This window comes from Bufo bufo, chromosome 5, assembly GCF_905171765.1.
Source record: "Bufo bufo chromosome 5, aBufBuf1.1, whole genome shotgun sequence".
Lineage (NCBI taxonomy): Eukaryota > Metazoa > Chordata > Amphibia > Anura > Bufonidae > Bufo > Bufo bufo.
Genome location: NC_053393.1, coordinates 362,756,061 through 362,779,458, shown reverse-complemented (window position 1 = coordinate 362,779,458; position 23,398 = coordinate 362,756,061). Strand labels below are relative to the sequence as shown.

The following is a 23,398-nucleotide window of genomic DNA, read 5'->3' as shown; positions in this document are numbered from 1 at the left end:
ATATTTCAGTGAGCCGAAGGCTGAAGGACTGGCTAGCTGCTATTGGCCAATAAGGGTCATGTGATCGTGTGTATGTCAGTTAGGATATGAGTAAAGGACCAGCGAGCTTCTATTGACCAATAAGGGTCATGTGATGGTGCCATATTTACATTTTTTTGTGTATATCTGAAGAACCATACATTCTAGAGCTGAGACCTGGTCTAAAGCCTTTCTAATCACCTAATTCACCTATAGGCCAAATGTTGAATGGGATCATACTGACAAAGTCCAGAATACACAATCCCTCTCTCAAACGGAACGCGATTCCCGCAAGAGACACGGTCATGTGAAAGAGACCTAAATGAGGCCTGAGTTGCATGGCCTTAAACTGTATGTTGCAGAGAGATGTGGTTGCTGCCTGTCTATCGTGGGCTCACTTGAGACCCGTGAGGAGCTAGTGTTATGTACCTTCTCTCCTCCTCACATTGAGCAGCATGTGCCGTATTTTTCAGACAAGACGCACTTTTTCCCCCAAAAAAATGGGGGGGGGGGGGGGGGATGGCATTGCATCTTATAGTCCGAATGCTAATGACAGCTTCGATTACGGAATTGGTCATCAGCATGCGGGGTGCACAGGGAAGTGAGAGCAGCGTTGCGCTGGTTTCACTGACCCTCCCTGGTCTTCTTCTGGGTCCCACTGTGCACTGTGTCCTGACCACGCACAGCATCAGGACGTAGTGCACATAGGCACCCACTATGACCTAATACTGTGCAACCTCAGATCACAGTGCAGCGCTGGCCAGAAAAACCGGTGTGGCGAGTCCTGGATCTTTAGCGCCATCTGGAGCAAGTATGGTAAATTTATTTATCTGATCTGAGGTCTGAAGGGTATCTGATTTGAATCTGAAGATGGCTGGGGGTCTGATCTGAGGTCTGATGGAGGCCGGTCCGATCTTAGGCAAATGGGGTCTAATCTGAGACTGATTGGGGGTCTGATCTGAGGCTGATGGGGCTGTGGGGTCTGATCTGAGGCTAATGGAGGCCGCTGGGTCTTATCTGAGGCTGATATAGGTTGAGAGGTTTGAGCTCAGGCTGGAGGCTGGGTGGTTCTGATGGGAGGCAGATGAGGCTAATGGAGGTTGGCGGGTCCGATCTGAGGCTGATGGATGTTGGGGGGTCTGATCTGATGGAGCTTGGGGGTCTGATCTGAGGTCTGATGAAGAATGGAAGTCTGATTTGGGTGTCTGCTCTGAGGCCTGATGGAAAATTTATTTTTTCTTGTCTTCCTCCAAATCCTATGTGCGTCTTATAGTCCGGTGCATCTTATACACTGCTCAAAAAAATAAAGGGAACACTTAAACAACACAATGTAACTCCAAGTCAATCACACTTCTGTGAAATCAAACTGTCCACTTAGGAAGCAACACTGAGTGACAATCAATTTCACATGCTGTTGTGCAAATGGGATAGACAACAGGTGGAAATTATAGGCAATTAGCAAGACACCCCCAATAAAGGAGTGGTTCTGCAGGTGGTGAACACAGACCACTTCTCAGTTCCTATGCTTCTTGGCTGATGTTTTGGTCACTTTTGAATGCTGGCGGTGCTTTCACTCTAGTGGTAGCATGAGACGGAGTCTACAACCCACACAAGTGGCTCAGGTAGTGCAGCTTATCCAGGATGGCACATCAATGCAAGCTGTGGCAAGAAGGTTTGCTGTGTCTGTCAGTGTAGTGTCCAGAGCATGGAGGCGCTCCAGGAGACAGGCCAGTACATCAGGAGACGTGGAGGAGGCCGTAGGAGGGCAACAACCCAGCAGCAGGACCGCTACCTCCGCCTTTGTGCAAGGAGGAACAGGAGGAGCACTGCCAGAGCCCTGCAAAATGACCTCCAGCAGGCCACAAATGTGCATGTGTCTGCTCAAACGGTCAGAAACAGACTCCATGAGGGTGATATGAGGGCTCGACGTCCACAGGTGGGTGTTGTGCTTACAGCCCAACACCATTGATGCTATGGACTGGCCCGCCCGTTCCCCAGACCTGAATCCAATTGAGCACATCTGGGACATCATGTCTCGCTCTATCCACCAACGTCACGTTGCACCACAGACTGTCCAGGAGTTGGCAGATGCTTTAGTCCAGGTCTGGGAGGAGATCCCTCAGGAGACTGTCCGCCACCTCATCAGGAGCATGCACAGGCTTTGTAGGGAGGTCATACAGGCACGTGGAGGCCACACACACTACTGAGCCTCATTTTGACTTGTTTTAAGGACATTACATCAAAGTTGGATCAGCCTGTAGTGTGTGTTTCCACTTTAATTTGATTTCCAATTTTTGTGTGATTTTGTTGTCAGCACATTCAACTATGTAAAGAACAAAGTATTTCAGAAGAATATTTAATTAACTCAGATCTAGGATGTGTTATTTTTGTGTTCCCTTTATTTTTTTGAGCAGTGTAGTTTTAAAAATACGGTATTTTGCAAAATGCAACCGCTGCCTATGTAAATGGGCTCACACGAGACCCGTAAGGAGCTAAATTACACTTGCTGCTCCTCCTCACATTGAGCAGCACGTGTTATAGAAAGCATTAGTTAGCTACGGGGGCGGCTGCAGTCCATCTCCACACTAGGATGGTACTTGACAGTTGATAGCCAGTGCTTAAAAGATTCATTATTCGGCCCCCTGACATTTTTCAACGCAGATGTGGCTTCATCACGGGTTTCGGGCTGAATGAACGAGCTGGAGGTGACACAAGGTATTTACAGTGCCTTGCAAAAGTATTCACCCCCCTTGACTTTTTTTGTATTTTGTTACATTACAGCCTTAAGTTCAATGTTTTGTTAATCTGAATTTAATGTTATGGATCAGAACACAATAGTCTAAGTTGGTGACGTGAAATCAGAAAAATATATAAATAAAACTATTTTTAAGAAATAGAAAACAGAAAATTGGCATGTGCGTATGTATTCACCCCCTTTGTTAGGAAGCCCATAAAAAGCTCCAGTGCAACCAGTTACCTTCAGAAGTCACACAATTAGTGAAATGATGTTCACCTGTGTGCAATCTAAGTATCACCTGATCTGTAATTACATATACACACCTTTTTTGAAAGTACCCAGAGGCTGCAACACCTAAGCAAGAAGCATCACTAACCAAACACTGCCATGAAGACCAAGGAACTCTCCAAACAAGTAAGGGACAATGTTGTCGTTGATCCCCAGGAGCACCATCAAATCTATCATAACCAAATGGAAAGAACAGGGCACAACAGCAAACCTGCCAAGAGACGGCCGCCCACCAAATCTCACGGACCGGGAAAGGAGGGCATTAATCAGAGAGGCAGCACAGAGACCTAAGGTAACCCCTGGAGGAGCTGCAGAGTTCCACAGCAGAGACTGGAGTATCTGTACATAGGATGACAAGAAGCCGTATGCTCCATAGAGTTGGGCTTTATGGCAGAGTGGCCAGAAGAAAGCCATTACTTTCAGCTAAAAACAAAAAGGCATGTGGGAGACTCCCAAAATGTATGGAGGAATGTGCTCTGGTCTGATGAGACTAAAATTGAACTTTTCGGCCAAAGAAAACGCTATGTCTGGCGCAAACCCAACACATCACATCACCCAAAGAACACCATCCCCACAGTGAAACATGGTGGTGGCAGCATCATGCTGCGGGGATGATTTTCAGCAGCCGAGAATGAGAAACTGATCAGAGTTGAGGGAAAGATGGATGGTGATAAATACAGGGATATTCTTGAGCAAAACCTGTACCACTCTGTGCGTGATTTGAGGCTAGGACGGAGGTTCACCTTCCAGCAGGACAATGACCCCAAACACACTGCTAAAGCAACACTTGAGTGGTTTAAAGGGAACCTGTCATCTGGATCTTGTGTATAGAGCTGAGGACATGGGTTGCTAGATGGCCGCTAGCACATCGGCAATACCCAGTCCCCATAGCTCTGTGTGCTTTTATTGTGTAAAAAAACCCTATTTGATACATATGCAAATTAACCTGAGATGAGTCCTGTCCCTGAGATGAGTCCAGCATGAAGGAGCCAAGCACCGCCCTGCATCCTCAGAATCTCCTCCTTACTCCCCGATGTCAGAAAGCTAGAGCACCGTAATCTCGCGATGCACGAGCTAGCGCATGAGCAGTGTCGTCATAATGTTCCTTCCCTGTGTTGGCATCAACCTCAGGGAAGTAACTGCGCATGTACTAGCTTGCGCATCGCGAGATTACGGCGCTTTAGCTTTCTGACGTCGGGGAGCAAAGAGGAGATTCTGAGGACGCGGGGCGGTGCTTGGCTCCTTCACTTTTTTTACACAATAAAAGCACACAGAGCTATGGGGACTGGGTATTTTGGATGTGCTAGCGGCCATCTAGCAACCCATGCCCTCAGCTCTATACACAAAATCCCGGTGACAGGTTCCCTTTAAGGGGAAACATGTAAATGTGTTGGAATGGCATAGTCAAAGCCCAGATCTCAATCCAATAGAAAATCTGTGGTCAGACTTAAAGATTGCTGTTCACAAGCGCAAACCATCCAACTTGAAGAAGCTGGAGCAGTTTTGCAAGGAGGAATGGGCAAAAATCCCAGTGGTAAGATGTGGCAAGCTCATAGAGACTTATCCAGAGCGACTTGGAGCTGTTATTGCTGCAAAAGGTGGTTCTACAAAGTATTGAATTTAGGGGGGTGAATAGTTATGCACATTGACTTTTTCTGTTATTTTGTCGTATTTGTTGTTTGCTTCACAATAAAATTAAAAAAACATCTTCAAAGTTGTGGGCATGTTCTGTAATTTAAATGATGCACATCCTCAAACAATCCATGTTAATTCCAGGTTGTGAGGCACCAAAATACGAAAAAAGTCAAGGGGGTTAATACTTTTGCAAGGCATTGTATCTGTTCTTCTTGACATCATCAGGGATTGCCCCCGAGGATAGATAATCAGTTTAAAAGAAATGTAGAACCCCTTTAATATAGCTGTATTCACACTTACCCACACAATGAATGTAATGTGTACAACCCAGCAAACATCGTAAATATGAAACCCTAAAATGATTATGGAATAGGTTTTTTCCCCCCAATTTCACCCCATTAATAATTTTTTACAGCTTCTAAATACAGATCCTGATTTATCATGCCTTCACTCCAGAATTCTGGCTTCAAAAAGTTGCAAAATAGTTCTTTTGCAACCTTCTGCACTCATATATATATATATATATATTTGCATTTTTACACCACTCATTCCAGTTTTGAAATATGGCTGGGAAAGTGGGTGTGGTTAGCTATGTTACTGAGTTTCACTCCAGATTTAGGCCTCTTTCAGACGGGCGTTGTGGGAAAAGGTGCGGGTGCGTTTCGGGAACACCCGCAATTTTTCCGCGCGAGTGCAAAAGATTGTAATGCGTGTTGCACTCGCGTGAGAAAAATCGCGCATGTTTGGTACCCAAACCCGAACTTCTTCACAGAAGTTCGGGCTTGGGATCGGGGTTGTGTAGATTGTATTATTTCCCCTTATAACATAGTTATAAGGGAAAATAATAGCATTCTGAATACAGAATGCATAGTAAAATAGCGCTGGAGGGGTTAAAAAAAAAAAAAAAAAAATTTAACTCACCTTAGTCCACTTGCTCGCGCAGCCGGCATCTCTTCTGTCTCCTTTGCTGAACAGGACCTGTGGTGACGTCACTCCGGTCATCACATGATCCATCACCATGGTAAAAGATCATGTGATGGATCATGTGGTGACCGGAGTGACGTCACCAAAGGTCCTGTTCAGCAAAGGAGACAGAAAGAGAAGCCGGGCTGCGCGAGCAAGTGAACTAAGGTGAGTTAAATAATTTTTTATTTTTTTTTAACCCCTCCAGCGCTATGTGGCGTCGCTATATAGATGACATCGTGTTCATATGGCAGAACACGATGCCATCACTCATCACCTTTCTGGAAGAAATAAATATGAATAATTTAAATCTAAAATTCACTTCCACTATAGACATGAAGAACATCCAATTTTTGGATCTTGATATCAAAGTTGAGGGGGATAAATTAATGTGTAGTACACATCACAAATTGGTGAGTAAAAACAGCTTTATACTATACACGAGCTGCCACCTACCAAGGTGGCTCATCAATGTCCCCAAGGGCCAATTTAGAAGACTAAAACGAAATTGTACACAAGATCAACAATTTACAACAGAGGCAGAAACTTTGAAACAACACTTTATTGATAGACAGTATCCAGTCCATCATTTGGAAAAGTCATTGGAAGAGGTCAAAATGTTGGATAGAACGGATTTCTTTGCCCCCAAACAAAAACAGATGAATGATGAGAAAATAAGAATGATTTTACCATTTCATGCCCAGTATAGGAGTATGGAGAGAATTATTGCGAAGTACTGGCACCATTTACTTGGAGACAAGATAGTTGGGCCCATACTTACCAATACACCCCAGATTACATATACTAGAGCCTCAAACTTGGGATTGAAGGTAGCGCCATCTATAAAGAATAAAGAACATAAGACACAGAAACAAAACTGGCTATCCTTCAAAGGATTCCATAGATGTGGTCGTTGCTCCAATTGTAGAATCACTACATTTCCTAAAAAGATTTTGAAAGCAATTTCAACTCAGAATTCATTCTTTCTTGATATTAAAGAGGGTTTAACATGCAATTCCACTAACGTGATCTATCTGATAGAATGTCCATGCCATAAACAGTACATAGGACGCACAAAACGTACCTTAAAAAAGAGGATATCAGAACACGTAAACAACATAAAAAAGGGATATGAATTGCACTCTCTATCAAAACACTATAGGGATTACCATAGGAGCGACCCATCTAGTTTGATATATATGGCTATAGAGAAAGTTGAACAACCATGGCGAGGTGGGAACCATATCCTCCGTATGTCTAGGAATGAATCCAAGAGGATCTTTGAGTTCGACTCCCTTATCCCAAGGGGTCTGAACGCAGATCTAGAACTCTTCGCATTCCTGTAGAGGGTCGTTGGTCTGCCTTGAATGGGACATCTGGTGTCAGGCTGTGTTATCAGCACCCAGATCTCTCCTTCTAGGTAGGCCCGCGCCCCCATAACAACATTATCAAGGTTAATTACAAATATGGACATTATGGTTGAATTTTACTGTGTTGTGCAATATAGGAAATGCTCCCATATATCCTTACCATTACCCTCAGCTCATATTGAGTGTTTTTAGCAAAAAACGCACCAAAACCGCATCAAAACCGCAGGTGCGTTTTTTGTGAAATTCAAAATATCGGGAGTTTCACTACATATAGACATGTTTTTAATACAATACTATCAATATTTATTATTTTAATTGGTTGAATGTTTTCTCCATATATTAAATACTGCATGTGCAAATTCAATGTTTTTAATGAAGAAAAATTTGATAAATCATTGAAGAGTGATACTACTGATTTACCATTATTTTTACAATTTTTATATGTTTTTAACAAATTGGCGTAAACTTATTGAAGACGCACCAAAATCGCTGGTGCGCATATGCGGTTTTTTATATATGTTATATTTAATAAATCTATGTATTTTATATGTTTTGTGCAATTGTAATATCATCCATATAGCACTATACTTTGAAAAGACCAACAGAGCTTGTTGTTTCTTATATGATAGTATATATATCTAAATGATCATGAATGAACCATCATTAAAAATCCATTTCCTGGTCTTCCAAGTCCCCCACTGTCCCAGCATGCACTTCATCAATTAAAGATGATATAAAAAGGACATTCTAATCCCACTGTCTGTACCACTGAGGAAGGGACTTCATCCCGAAACGCGTATGGTCGGCAGACAGTGTGGGACGACATAAGGAAGACGCCTATAATCATAAGTGAACTTTACATCTATTTGAAAACCCCGCTTGAAACAGGAAGTCACCTGACCTATCCGGCTGAAACCACGTGGGACGCCACGGCCAGGTCCTGGAAGGTCAGAGCAGATTATCACATTCAGCAACACGGGGAAGTGTCGATAGGCGAACCCGCCTCCAAAGGTCCTTGCAGCTCACAGCCAAGCAGCCGCACGGCCAACAGGAGTGGTAAAGTACACCTGCAATTAATATAGCGTTTTTAAACCAACACAAACTGTTATTGGCTCTACCCGGTGATTACCATATGACCTATTATGGACTTTAACATGACCTATTATGGATTTTAACAAGGACAATAGAGACTGAATATGAAATCATTATAGTGGTCCTAACAGGCTATATGTGCAACTTTTAGTGTGTTTTATGTATTTTTTGTCATTTTACTCATTTTATACAACATGTTGTGAGTTATTAAATAATACTTTTTGAATATCGTCTTTTGCTTTTGCCTATATTAATGCCGGATATTGAGTGACGCCAAATCCTCTTTAATGCTATTTTACTATGCATTCTGTATTCAGAATTCTATTATTTTCCCTTATAACCATGTTATAAGGGGAAATAATAATGATCGGGTCCCGATCGTCTCCTAGCAACCGTGAGTGAAAATCGCACCGCATCCGCACTTGCTTGCGATTTTCAAGCAACCCCATTCACTTCTATGGGGCCTGCGTTGCGTGAAAAACGCAGAATATAGAGCATGCTGCAATTTTCACGCAAAGCACAAGTGATGCGTGAAAAACACCGCTCATGTGAACACGCATCGCATACGCGCGGAATACTCGCCCGTGTGAAAGGGGCCTTAGGCCTTGTTCACATTTGCATTTTTCACTGATGTGTGCTGTCCGTATTTTCCACGGACAGCACATATACCCATTTATTTTAATGTGACTGTTCACACATCTGTATTTCTTTTACTGACCATGGGTCAGGGAAAAAAAAATCATGGAGACATGCACTACTTTGGTCCGTGATGCAGATTAAACACGCCCAATGAAGTCTATGAGTCCGTAAAAATCATGGGCAAAAAACAGACACATTGACCAAACACGGATCTTTCACAGACATCTTTACGGATGTAACACGGACTGATTTTTTCATGGACATAAAAACGGACATAGAAATGTGAACAAAGCCTTATCATTGAGGCTTTTTTTAAAAAAAAAAGTTGCAATCTCACTCTGGTTAAGAGGGTGAAGTAGGAAAACTGGAGTAGCTTTTCTAGACAGAAGTGTTAGGTTTACGGATGAGACATTTGATAAACGTGGCATACAGTACGCCAACACAGACTTGGGCAACACCAACTTCAGATATTCCCCTCATGATAAATTCCTCTTATGGTATGGAAAGGGTTTTCCAGTTTTGCCATTTTCAGCATCAATTCCCAGGATTCAAAACATACTATACAAACACTTTCATATCTGCCATGTTTCCCTTATCCTTTGAGGGCTACAGCATAAAGGCAATTCTCTAATCACATGCAAAAGCAAGTTCGTAGTCTATCTCATACAATGTAGTTGCGGATGCTATTACATAGGAAAAACTATTAGATGCTTGTGTGACAGGTTTAGGGAACATGTCAATTCCATAGTGACATGAAAAGGGTTCCATAGACTTATAGAACATGTAAGGTCAATACATAATGGAGATGGCAAGTCATTGAGTTTTGCAGGTATTGAAATTGTCCAAAATCCCCCACAATGAGGTGATAGACACCATTTACTATTGAGAAAAGAAGCTGGATGGATTATACGCTCAGGAGCAATGTGCCCTCTAGGCCTGGATGATAAAAATGATATGAGCGTGTTTTTGTAAACATTGTAATTGTTATGCTTTTGTTTGTTCTTTGTATTTTGCTCATTTTGAAGACCGCATTGATTATAGAGATCCGACTCACCTAGGGCGGTATTTGTTAACCCGCCCAGATGACATAAGAGGTGACGCAAGAGCGTTATCTCATTAGTGGCCTGAGGAAGCGCTGCGGCGCGAAACGGCTGTCGCCACAAGTGTTTGCCTGCAGTGTGTGGTCCGTCCAATGCCTATGACAATTTTATCCATGGAATAAAGAATACTACTTCTCATCTTTGGTGAGTGCCACCCGATTTTTCTACCTATGTATTTACACATAATCTCCTGCACTTTCACCCATCTGCTGATGATTGGCAGTTCTCTCCTAGAGAGAAAGGGAGAAAACTAGGTATTAGACTGTCAGTCATCAGCAGGTAGGCAGGAGAGCAGGAATTTATCAATATCCATGGACTCTTCTAAGGTACCCATGACTCTTCTCAGGTGGCCATGGCTCTTTTCCAGGCCCAGTCTGCAATGATTGTGATGTTGATTCTCGGCAACCACTTACTTGTAACTTATAAATGACAGACCGCTGAAATCAACTCACCTGTCTCTACTTTATTCTGCCGTTAGTATGGGCAGCATAAAGTTGATGACAGGTTCCCTTTAAATAACTTCTTTAGTAAAGGTCTATGAGGCACATTTACTGTTGTCTCTGCGCTTGTTTTTAGGTGTAAAAATGAAGTGTTAGGCCCCTTTCACACAGACGAGAATTCCGCACAGGTGCAATGCGTGAGGTCAACGCATTGCACCCGCACCGAATCCGGACCCATTTACTTCAATGGGGCTGTTCAGATGAGTGGTGATTTTCACGCATCACTTGTGCGTTGCGTGAAAAATCACAGCATGTTCTATATTCTGCGTTTTTCACGCAACGCAGGCCCCATAGAAATGAATGGGGATGCGTGAAAATCATAAGCATCCACAAGCAAGTGCGGATGAAATGCGATTTTCACACATGGTTGCTAAGGAGACGAGGGATAAGTTACCCGGGACCCCATTTACTTTATTATTTTCCATTATAACATGGTTATAATGGAAAATAATAGCATTCTTCAATTCAGAATGCTAAGTAAAAAGTCCCTTGTGGGGTTAAAAATAAGAAAAAATGCAACTCACCTCATCCACTTGATCGCGCTGCCGGGCTGGTCTTCTTTCTTCTTCTTCTTGCAGGACCTGGCTGGAAAAGGACCTTTGGTGATGTCATCCCCAGGGCTGTGGAGTCGGTAGATAAATGTTCCGACTCCGACTCCTCAGTTTTATGTACTTCCGACTCCGACTCCTCTGTATTAATATGCGAATGTATTTTATACATTACTTGAGGGAAAGAAACGCAACCTACCACAGGACTACTGGCTGGGAAGCCAACAGTCTACTGTATTGTACAGTTTAAGCAAAAGACAAACACAATGAAAACAAAGGAGGATCCAGGAAGGGGCATTTATTCTAAAACATGATTTCCCTAGTAGAATCCCATAGTCATGTTTAAAGTTTAAGCTAACAATCTGAGTTTACAAGTTTTTATAGCCTTAGCTGAATGACAGCAGTTTTTCCAATGGTTTACAGCTTCAGTCTTGTGCTACTAACTATCCATTCCCTTCACTTATACAAGTGTCTCACTCTCTAGTCCTGCAAAAAACATATTTATTTAATCCCTTATCAGTGAGAGGCTAGGTTACACATGGACGCTGCGTTCCCTGTAAAAGCAGAACACATTATGGAAAGTATAAGTATTGCAGCTCCTAATTGTGCGTTGCGTGCCATATAGTGAAGCACATGAAAAGCATGCTTCTTCACGGTCACTTAACGTGTTCGTTTTGCGGTTACGTGAGGCACTGCATGCATTGGTCTTTATTCTTACAGTAGAGAAGTCATTAATTATAACTTTTTGTGAATTGGGACATTTAAACTTGCTTTTTTTTTTTTTTATTCCAATCTAAATTTAGTAGGAGTCGGAGTCGGTGCATTGTTTGCCGACTCCGACTCCAGGTACCCAAAATTTCCCCCGACTCCGACTCCACAGCCCTGGTCATCCCGCTAACCACGTGGAAAGCGCGATGACGTCACCGAAGGTCCTTTTCCAGCCAGGTCCTGCAAGAAGAAGAAGAAAGAAGACGAGCCCAGCTGCGCGATCAAGTGGATGAGGTGAGTTACATTTTTTATTTTTAACCCCACAATGGACCTTTTACTTAGCATTCTGAATTAAAGAATGCTATTATTTTCCATTATAACCATGTTATAATGGAAAATAAAAAAATATACAGAACACAGATCCCAAAGCATGTTATAAGGGAAAATAATAATGATCGGGTCCCCATCCCGATCGTCACCTAGCAACCGTGCGTGAAAATTGCACCGCATTCACACTTGCTTCCGATTTTCATGCAGCCCCATTCATTTCTATGGGGCCTGCGTTGCGTGGAAAACACACAAAGAGAAGCATGCTGCGATTTTCACGCAACGCACAAGTGATGCGTGAAAATCACCGCTCATGTGCACAGCCCCATAGAAATGAATGGGTCCGGATTCAGTGCGGGTGCAATGCGTTCACCTCACGCATTACACCCGCGCAGAAATCTCGCCCGTGTGAAAGGGGCCTTAGGCTGTGCCACCGCTTTTCACTGGCAAAAATAAAATCTCCCCAAAATGTTCGGTATCGTCGCGTGCGTAATGGTCCACACTACACAAATATCATGTAATTTATCCTGTACGGTGAGCGCTGTAAAAACGTTAAAAGTGTACTAACTCGCGAGACTTTGGGTAATAACTAAAAATAATAATTTCTACTGTAAAAAAACTTTTACCGAACTCGGGTTTGGTTCCAAGGTACCACTTGGAACCGAACCAGAGTTTGGTAAAAGTTTTTTTTACAGTAGAAATTAATTTTTGAAGTTATTTCCTGAAGTCTCAAGAGACTTCGCAAAGTAATAATTATGGCTCATTGGAGCCAATACATTCTAATACTGTACAGAGCTCCTGCTCCGTACAGTATTACAACAGTTTTATGAGAATCGACTTTAGATGTTTCATCCGAAGTCGATTCGCTCATCCTTACTGATGACCAATCCTCTGGAGGTCATCAGTATCTGATGGGTGGGGGGTTCGACACCCAGGCCCCTGCCAATCAGCAGTTTTGAGAACGCATTGGCACTCTTGTGAGCGCTAATGCCTTGTCATTGCTCGCCAAGCACAGCGCAGTACATTGTATAGTGGCTGTGCTTGGTATCATGTTCAGCCCCATTCTCTTGAATGAGGTTGAGCTGCTTGTAGGCCACATCAACGTGTCATCAGTGGCCTAGGGAAAGCAGAGGGAAGACTATGGTGCCGATGCCGTTTCAAACCACTGACCCTCCACCGATCAGATACTTTTGACCTATCCTGAGGACAGGTCATCTGTAAAAAAAAAAAAAAAAAATCTTGGAAAACCCCTTTAAAATAGTTGTCCAACTTCATATAGATTTTTAAATAACCCCTGAACCATCAGAACCTGGGAAGGGAAGTTTGCCTCCTGACACTCTGCTCCAGCTCCATGGGTCCGCCTCTGTCTTCATTGCGCTTGGGTCCCTGCATGGAAACCTTCAGGAATGGACGGGGTCATCACTGCTGGGTCATGTGCCGCTTGGTGACCTGTGTGGCCAGTCAATGGCTGCACTGATATGTGACCCCATCTGTGCCAGGGACCTAAAGGTAGTGAAGAAAACAGTGGACCCCATGGAGGCAAAACAGAGGTTCCAGAAGCAGTATACCGCTCTGTGTGTGGGGGAGATTTTAAAATCCTGCTGTGTTTTCTAGTTTAAAAAAAACAACTCTCAAAAACGGTAGAAGTGACTGGAGAGCACCCCGTCGCACGATACACCCAGTCCACAGCTCGCTGTCACCACTCCCACAGATCCAGAACAGGTTTTCCTCGGTCCTCAGCACACTGGCCGCCGTCTCTGATACGTCACATCCCGGAAGTGACGACAGGGGTCGCATGGAGTGTATGGAGGCTTAATAAACACTAGGTGAGGAGAATCCGGATAGCAAGGTGGGAGTCGTCTTCACTTATATGTACAGGGAAATAGTGAACCGGGCGAGAACACAGCACTGCTGAGGCGCCATGTTCTAGTCAGAATCTGGTAAATAGCCGCGGCCGCCAGCTCTGCTGCTTATCATCTAGTAATGTCAGCTGCTTACTGACATGTGTGCCTCCTAGCATCATCTAGTAATATCAGCCGGTTACTGACATGTGTGCCTCCTAGCATCATCTAGTAATGTCAGCCGGTTACTGACATGTGTGCCTCCTAGCATCATCTAGTAATATCAGCCGGTTACTGACATGTGTGTGCCTCCTAGCATCATCTAGTAATATCAGCCGCTTACTGACATGTGTGCCTCCTAGCATCATCTAGTAATGTCAGCCGGTTACTGACATGTGTGTGCCTCCTAGCATCATCTAGTAATATCAGCTGCTTACTGACATGTGTGCCTCCTAGCATCATCTAGTAATATCAGCCGGTTACTGACATGTGTGCCTCCTAGCATCATCTAGTAATATCAGCCGGTTACTGACATGTGTGCCTCCTAGCATCATCTAGTAATGTCAGCCGGTTACTGACATGTGTGCCTCCTAGCATCATCTAGTAATATCAGCTGCTTACTGACATGTGTGCCTCCTAGCATCATCTAGTAATGTCAGCCGGTTACTGACATGTGTGCCTCCTAGCATCATCTAGTAATGTCAGCCGGTTACTGACATGTGTGCCTCCTAGCATCATCTAGTAATATCAGGCGCTTACTGACATGTGTGCCTCCTAGCATCATCTAGTAATATCAGCCGCTTACTGACATGTGTACCTCCTAGCATCATCTAGTAATATCAGGCGCTTACTGACATGTGTGCCTCCTAGCATCATCTAGTAATATCAGCTGCTTACTGACATGTGTGCCTCCTAGCATCATCTAGTAATATCAGCCGGTTACTGACATGTGTGCCTCCTAGCATCATCTAGTAATGTCAGCCGGTTACTGACATGTGTGCCTCCTAGCATCATCTAGTAATATCAGCCGGTTACTGACATGTGTGCCTCCTAGCATCATCTAGTAATATCAGGCGCTTACTGACATGTGTGCCTCCTAGCATCATCTAGTAATGTCAGCCGGTTACTGACATGTGTGTGCCTCCTAGCATCATCTAGTAATATCAGCTGCTTACTGACATGTGTGCCTCCTAGCATCATCTAGTAATATCAGCTGCTTACTGACATGTGTGCCTCCTAGCATCATCTAGTAATGTCAGCCGGTTACTGACATGTGTGCCTCCTAGCATCATCTAGTAATATCAGGCGCTTACTGACATGTGTGCCTCCTAGCATCATCTAGTAATGTCAGCCGGTTACTGACATGTGTGTGCCTCCTATCATCATCTAGTAATATCAGCTGCTTACTGACATGTGTGCCTCCTAGCATCATCTAGTAATATCAGCCGGTTACTGACATGTGTGCCTCCTAGCATCATCTAGTAATATCAGCTGCTTACTGACATGTGTGCCTCCTAGCATCATCTAGTAATGTCAGCCGGTTACTGACATGTGTGTGCCTCCTAGCATCATCTAGTAATATCAGCTGCTTACTGACATGTGTGCCTCCTAGCATCATCTAGTAATATCAGCCGGTTACTGACATGTGTGCCTCCTAGCATCATCTAGTAATGTCAGCCGGTTACTGACATGTGTGCCTCCTAGCACCATCTAGTAATATCAGCCGCTTACTGACATGTGTGTGCCTCCTAGCATCATCTAGTAATGTCAGCTGCTTACTGACATGTGTGCCTCCTAGCATCATCTAGTAATGTCAGCTGCTTACTGACATGTGTGCCTTCTAGCATCATCTAGTAATGTCAGCTGCTTACTGACATGTGTGCCTCCTAGCATCATCTAGTAATGTCAGCTGCTTACTGACATGTGTGCCTCCTGGCATCATCTAGTAATGTCAGCTGCTTACAGACATGTGTGTGCCTCCTGGCATCATCTAGTAATGTCAGCCGTTTACTGACATCTGTGTGCCTCCTGGCATCATCTAGTAATGTCAGCCGCTTACTGACATGTGTGTGCCTCCTAGCATCATCTAGTAATGTCAGCCGGTTACTGACATGTGTGTGCCTTCTAGCATCATCTAGTAATGTCAGCCGCTTACTGACATGTCAGCCATGATTTGTCACCTTACATCACAAAAAGTGTAATAGCAAGCGATCAAAAAGTCATATGCACCCCAAAATAGTGCCAATCAAACCGTCATCTCATCCTGCAAAAATTCTACTCTACCTAAGACAATCGCCCAAAAAAAAAAACTATGGCTCTCAGACTATGGAGACACTAAAACATGTTTTTTTGTTTTGTTTCAAAAATGATATTATTGTGTAAAACTTAAAAAAAAAAATATATAAAGTATACATATTAGGTATTGCCACGTCCGTAAAGACCTGCTCTATAAACATATAACATGACCTAACCTCTCAGGTGAATACCATAAAAAAAAATTTTTAAACTGTGCTAAAAACCCCCCACTTTTTTGTCACTTTACATCACTAAAAGTGCAACACCAAGCGATCACCTCATCCCACAAACAAAGAGCCCCTACCTAAGAGAATCGCCCCAAAAAAATAAAAAAAATATGGCTCTCAGAATATGAAGACACTAAAATATAATTTTGGTTTAAAAAATGCTGTTATTGTGTAAAAGTTAAGTAAATATAAAAGTATACATATTAGGTATCACCGCGTCCGTAACAACCAGCTCTATAAAAATATCACATGACCTAATCTCTCAGGTGAACACCGTAAAAAAACAAAAACGGTGTAAAAAAGGCCATTTTTTGTCACCTTACATCACAAAATGTGTAATCAATTGATTTGTGCCACTCAAACCGTCATCTCAAAAATGATACCCTAGATAAGACAATCGCCCAGAAAATAAAAAAAACTATGGCTCTCAGACTATAGAGACACTAAAATGTTTTTTTTTTAGTTTAAAAAATGATGATATTGTGTAAAACTTGAATAAATAAAAAAAAGTATACATATTTGGTATCGCCGCGTCCATAACAACCTGCTGTATAAAAATATCACATAATATAACCTGTCAGATGAACATTGTGAATAGCAAAAAATAAAAACAGCTTTTTTTTTTTGTTTCCTTGCCTCACAAAAAGTGTAATATAGAGAAACCAAAAATCACATGTACCCTAAAATAGTACTAACAAAACTGCCACCTTATCCCGTAGTTTCCAAAATGGGGTCATTTTTTGGGAGTTTCTACTGTAGGGGTGCATCAGGGGGGCTTTAAATGGGACATGGTGTCAAAAAACCTGTCCAGCAAAATCTGCCTTCCAAAAACCATATGGCATTCCTTTCCTTCTGCGCCCTGCCGTGTGGCCGTACAGTAGTTTACGACCACATATGGGGTGTTTCTGTAAATTACAGAATCAGGGCAATAAATATTGAGTTTTGTTTGGCTGTTAACCCTTGCTTTGTTAGTGGAAAAAAATTATTAAAATGGAAATATCTGCCAAAAAATTGAAATTCTGAAATTTCATCTCCATTTTCCATTAATTCTTGTGGAACACCTAAAGGGTTAACAAAGTTTGTAAAATCTGTTTTGAATACCTTGAAGGGTGTAGTTTCTAAAATGGGGTCATTTTTGGGTGCTTTCTATTATGTAAACCTCACAAAGTGACTTCAGACCTGAACTGGTCCTTAAAAAGTGGGTTTTGGAAATTTTCTGAAAAATGTCAAGATTTGCTTCTAAACTTCTAAGCCTTCTAACGTCCCCAAAAAATAAAATGACATTCACAAAATTACCCAAACATGAAGTAGACATATGGGGAATGTAAAGTAATAACTATTTTTGGAGGTATTACTATCTATTATAAAAATAGAGAAATAGAAATTTGCAAGTTTTTCCAAATTTTTGGTACATTTGGTATTTTTTTACAATTAAAAATGAATTTTTTTTTACTAAATTTTACCACTGTCATGAAGTAAAATATGTGATGAGAAAACAGTCTCAGAATGGCCTGGTTAAGTAAAAGTGTATTAACGTTATTATCTCATAAAGTGACATATGTCAGATTTGCAAAAAATGGCTCTGTCAGAAAGGGGGAAATGGTCCAGATGTCAAGTGGTTAAAATGGAAAATCTCCATTTTCCTTTAATTTTTGTGGAACACCTAAAGGTTTAACAAAGTTTGTAAAATCAGTTTTGAATAACTTGAACGGTGTAGTTTCTAAAAAGGCGTCATGTATGGGTGGTTCCTATTATGTAAGTCCCACAAAGTGACTTCATAACTGAATTGGTGCTTAAAAAGTGGGTTTTGGAATTTTAGGATCTTAAAAAAATAAAATTTACAAAATTATTTAAACATAAAGTAGACATATGGGGGATGTAAAGTAATAACTATTTTGTGAGGTATCACTATCTGCCTTAAAAGCAGAGAGATTCAGATTTTGAAAATTGCAAATTTTTCCCCATTTTCGGGAATTTTTATTTTTTATGTTTTTATAAATACAGGTGATTTATGTGGACTCAAATTTACCACTATTATAAAGTACAATGTGTCACAGGAAAACAGTCTCAGAATGGCTTGGATAACTAAAAGTGTTCCAAAGTTATTACCACATAAAGTGACACAATGTCAGATTTCCAAAATTTGGCCTGTGGAGGAAGGTGAAAATTGCTTGGGTACTGAAGGGGTTAGCTGTGTATTTTTTTTTTCTCTTTTCTTCATAAAATTAATTTACATTTTAAAATTGAAGCTACGAGATAAATATATTTTAATTCCCTATAATGGCTGTTGAGATGTGTGTCTGGGAAGGTGATCTGGCACATTGTTGGCGCCAAAAGGTCTTTCCGCACAGCGTGCTATGTAACCTAAGACCTGCCCTGAGAAAAGGGGCGAGTCTCCCAAAACATTGCAGGTGACATGGTGCACACTATAAGTGTTTTGCGTTACGCAAATTGCGGATCCGCAAAACACTGAAACCGTCCGTGTGCGTTCCGTAATTTGCGGACCGCACCTATAATAGAAAATGCCATCTTTTCCGGTCTCATTGAAATTAATGGGCCCGCACCCGTTTTGTAAAATTGTGGAACGGATGCGGACCAAAAAAATACAGTCCTGTGGATGCACCCTTATTAGATGATTAAGAATTTGTGTCCTATGCACTTGGATGTACACAGTGGTCGCAGAACCAGGCCACTTTCAGTCTGGTGGTGTCTGTGGACAGGTGAGGTTTTGAGTATTTGGTTGGTCGGCTTCTAGGCCAGACAACTCCCTTATGATATCACAGGAGGCTTATAGGATTTACATTTTTTGTTCAGTGTGTCAAAAGAAAAAAAATGTCATAGATAATCCTCATACAGTAATTGTGTTAATATATTGAATAGAAATGAAATAAATACTAATATAATTTTATATTATGCTTCACCCCTTTCCCTGCAGCTGCTCTTTACCATTTAGGTGTTGAGTATAACCAGCGTGCTGCAGTCATATCTATGTGCCAGCAATATTCTGCCTCTGCTGGGACGTTCTCTACCTAGTGCTGGTAAGTACTGTATTTTTAAATTTTTATTTTTTTTAAACATCTTTTTATTAGAAGATCCAATCAAAAGTTTACAAATTGTTCATACAAAGGTTTCACACACTACTCGTTACAGAATCTTTGGTATAAACAGGCATGAACAATATATGTCGGGCATTTTTTCCATTTTATAGTCAGTACCGTATTTTTAGCCCTATAAGACGCATCGGCCCATACGACGAACCTAGGTTTTTGAGGAGGAAAATAAGAAAAAATATATTTTGAACCAAAAGGTGTGCTTTTGGTGGGTTTTAAACTAATGGTGGTCTGTGGCTGACATTGTTATGGGGGCATCTGTGGATGGCACATATATAGCATCTTATGCTATATGTCATCCACAGAGCCCCCCCCATAACAGTGTCCCTGTGTAGTGAATGACCCGCAATACAGGGGGTGGGGGTCGGCATCTGGTTTTGTAATGGCAGCGGGGCCCGGTGCAGTCATTGTATGTATTCTATTATACCGGGCCCCACTCACTGTAGTAATCATATCTAACCTCTAGGCAATGTTTAACTATAGAAATCATGTGCAATCCAGCCTGTAGTACTTACTACAATCTTCCGTAACAGGCAGGAGGCCGGGCGGGCGGCAGCAGCGTAACTCACTACGTCAAGCGCCTGGGCTGCCTGCTTCATTCATAAAGTGAGAGGAGCAGGTGCGTGACGTAGTGAGTTACACTGCCGTCCGCCTGCCCGGCCGGCCTCCTGCCTGCTATAGAAGATTGTAGTAAGTGCTACAGGCTGGATTGCACATGATTTCTATAGCTTAACATTGCCTACAGGTTAGATATGATTACTACAGTGAGCAGGGCCTGGTGTAATAGAATACAGTGACTGCACCGGGCCCTGCTGCCATTACAAAATCAGATGCCGGCCCCTCCTCCCTCCCCGCTGATACACCCGCTGGCACACCCGCTGGCCACGCTGTGCAGCATCGCGGCGGCGGTGTATCAGTGTAAATTGCAGCATTCACCCCATTAGACGCACTGCCATTTTTCCCCCACTTCTGGGGGGAGGGGGGGGGGAAGTACGTCTTATAGGGTGAAAAATACGGTTTGTTCTGTATGTATGATCAAACTAATTATTTTTGTGATAGTAACTATTATTATGGTATATTATTGATCGGTACATGTGAATCCAAACTGGTCACATTCCCGGTGATTCGTACAATGCTCAAGTAATTTGTGTTTTTTATTAGCAAGGCCAATGTTCCCTGTGATGATAGGACTCTGGCACCCCCTCCCCATTGTCAGAATAGTGCCCCTTTACTTTCTGTGGTTTCTAGATATTGATCTTCAGAACTCAGTGGATGGAATCAGAAGCAGAAAGCTCTGTCCACTGTATAGTGGCCTTGACAATTTAACCACTTCCTGACCAGGCCGTTTATCCCCCCTTCCTCACCAAGCTTAATTGTCACAATCGGTGTGGGGGGGGGGAAACTCACTGAACACAGGAGGGAAGACGAACAGTAACTGGGCCTGAAAACTAGGGAAGAAACAGGTCACCTCCTAGACAACCCTAACCCGGGCCCTGACTTCCTATCAATATGAATAGACCCTGAAGGTAGGGATATTCATATGCAGGATACCTAAGCCTTTATATCCCTATAAGGCCCTGGAAAAGGTTAGGACCAGAGACAACCCATTCCTCCCCAGATGGACGAATGGAAGTCTCTGTCTCAGGCCCAGATACAAACAACAGGGAATATAACAAACGCAACACTTTACTTCTGTAGAGACAGACGAGCAGGAACACCAGAGACAAACTCACACCAGCTCAGCCAAACCCAAATGACGCTATCTACCGCATAGTCAGAAGGGTAGTGTCAGACTATAAAGGGTAGAAGTGATGACCACTGAGCAACAGCTGAGAAAAGGTAAGTGGTCATTAACCCTATCAACACTGAATACAGAGAAATCAAGGAGGCTGTTAGATTCCTCCACGCTCCGCCAATCTACTTGATTCCCTGACATCAGTCACCTGAAGGGACCGTGACACTAATTTTGTGAATCTGACATGTGTCACTTTATGTGGTACTAACTTTGCAACGGTTTTACCTATTCAATCCATTCTGAGATTGTTTTCTCATGACACATTGTACTTCATGTAAGTGGTGAATTTAAGTCAATATGTTTTACCTTTATTTAATAAAAATATCAAATTTACTGAAAATTTTGTAGCATTTTCTAAATTTGAATATTTCTGCTTTTAAGACGCATAGTGACACCTCATAAAATAGTTATTGACATTCCCCATATGTCTACTTTATGTTGGCATCATTTGGTAATGTCATTTTTTTTTAGAAGCAATTTTGAAAATTTTCAAGAAGATTTCCCAAATCAACTTTTTTAACCCCTTAGGGACACATGACGTACCGGTACATCATGTGTTGTTCTGATCACCGCCGCCCGGCGGGCGGTGATCGGAACAAGGTGCCTGCTCAAATCATTGAGCAGGCACCTCGGCTAAATGCGCGGGGGGGTCCCGTGACCCCCCCGTGTCGGCGATCGCCGCAAACCGCAGGTCAATTCAGACTTGCGGCTTTTACCTGGTGCGGTGGCGGTGCCATCGGGTCCCCATGGGGCTGTGGGGGGTCCCGATGGCATGGAAGGCAGCGCGATGCCTTCCTGAGGCATATGCGCTGCTTTCCGGTGAACAGCCTGTGAGATCCAGCCCCCTGGATCTCACAGGCTCCGGAAGCTGTATGAGTAATACACACAGTATTACTCATACAGCCAATGCATTCCAATACAGAAGTATTGAAATGCATTGTAAAGGAATATACCCCCAAAGTGGGACAAAAAAAAAAGTTGAAAAAAAAAGTTTTCCCCCAAAAAAATTAAAAGAAAAGTTTCAAGTAAAAATAAACAAAAACGTCATTTTCCCCAAATAAAGTAAAAAAAAATTGGTAAAAAATAGGGGGGGGGGGAGTATACATATTAGGTATCGCCGCGTCCGTATCGACCGGCTCTATAAAGATATCACATGACCTAACCCCTCAGATGAACACCGTAAAAAATAAAAACTGTGCTAAACAAACAATTTTTTTGTCACCTTACATCACAAAAAGTACAACAGCAAGCGATCAAAAAGGCGTTTGCCCACCAAAATACCAATCTAACCGTCACCTCATCCCGCAAAAAATGAGCCCCTACCTGAGACAATCGCCCAAAAAATAAAAAAACTATGGCTCAGAATATGGAGACACTAAAACATCATTTTTTTTGTTTGAAAAAAGCTGTTATTGTGTAAAACTTACATAAATTAAAAAAATGTATACATATTTGGTATCGCCGCGTTTGTATCGACCGGCTCTATATAAATATCACATGAGCTAACCTTTCAGATGAACACCATAAAAAATAAAAAATAAAAACTGTGCTAAATAAACCATTTTTTGTCACCTTACATCACAAAAAGTATAATAGCAAGCGAGCAAAAAGTCATATGCACTCCAAAATAGTGCCAATCAAACCGTCATCTCATCCCGCAAAAAATGAGACCCTACCTAAGATAATCGCCCAAAAACTGAAAAACTATGGCTCTCAGAATATGGAGACACTAAAACATGATTTTTTTTTTGTTTCAAAAATTATATTATTGTGTAAAACTTACATAAATAAAAAGAAAGTATACATATTAGGTATCGCCGCGTCCGTATCGACCGGCTCTATAAAAATATCACATGACCTAACCACTCAGATGAACACCGTAAAAAATTTAAAATAAAAACTGTGCTAAATAAACAATTTTTTGTCACCTTACATCACAAAAAGTGTAATAGCAAGCGATCAAAAAGTCACACGCACCCCAAAATAGTGCCAATAAAATGGGGAATGTAAAGTAATAACTATTTTCGGAGGTATTACTATGTGTTATAGAAGTAGAGAAATTGAAACTTGGAAATTTGAATTTTTTTTTCAAATTATTGGTAAATTTGCTATTTTTTTATAAATAAAAAAGAATTTTTTTGACTTCATTTTACCAGTGTCATGAAGTACATATGTCACGAAAAAACAATCTCAGAATAGCTTGGA

General features: G+C 42.0%; 1 protein-coding gene across 3 annotated transcripts in view; it reads left to right on the top strand.

The window, feature by feature from the left end:
• Window positions 1–13,698: 13,698 nt before the first annotated feature.
• The window catches only part of LOC121001698, a 133,008-nt gene continuing 123,308 nt past the window's right edge, over window positions 13,699–23,398 (top strand). Inside the window, exons 1-2 of one of the 3 annotated variants that reach the window (XM_040432874.1) lie at window positions 13,699–13,751; window positions 19,224–19,326. The gene's annotated coding sequence lies outside the window, so the exon portion shown is untranslated. Of the gene's footprint in view, window positions 13,866–19,223; window positions 19,327–23,398 lie in introns of all 3 variants that reach the window. The other 2 variants (XM_040432875.1, XM_040432876.1) reach the window with 2 other exon arrangements.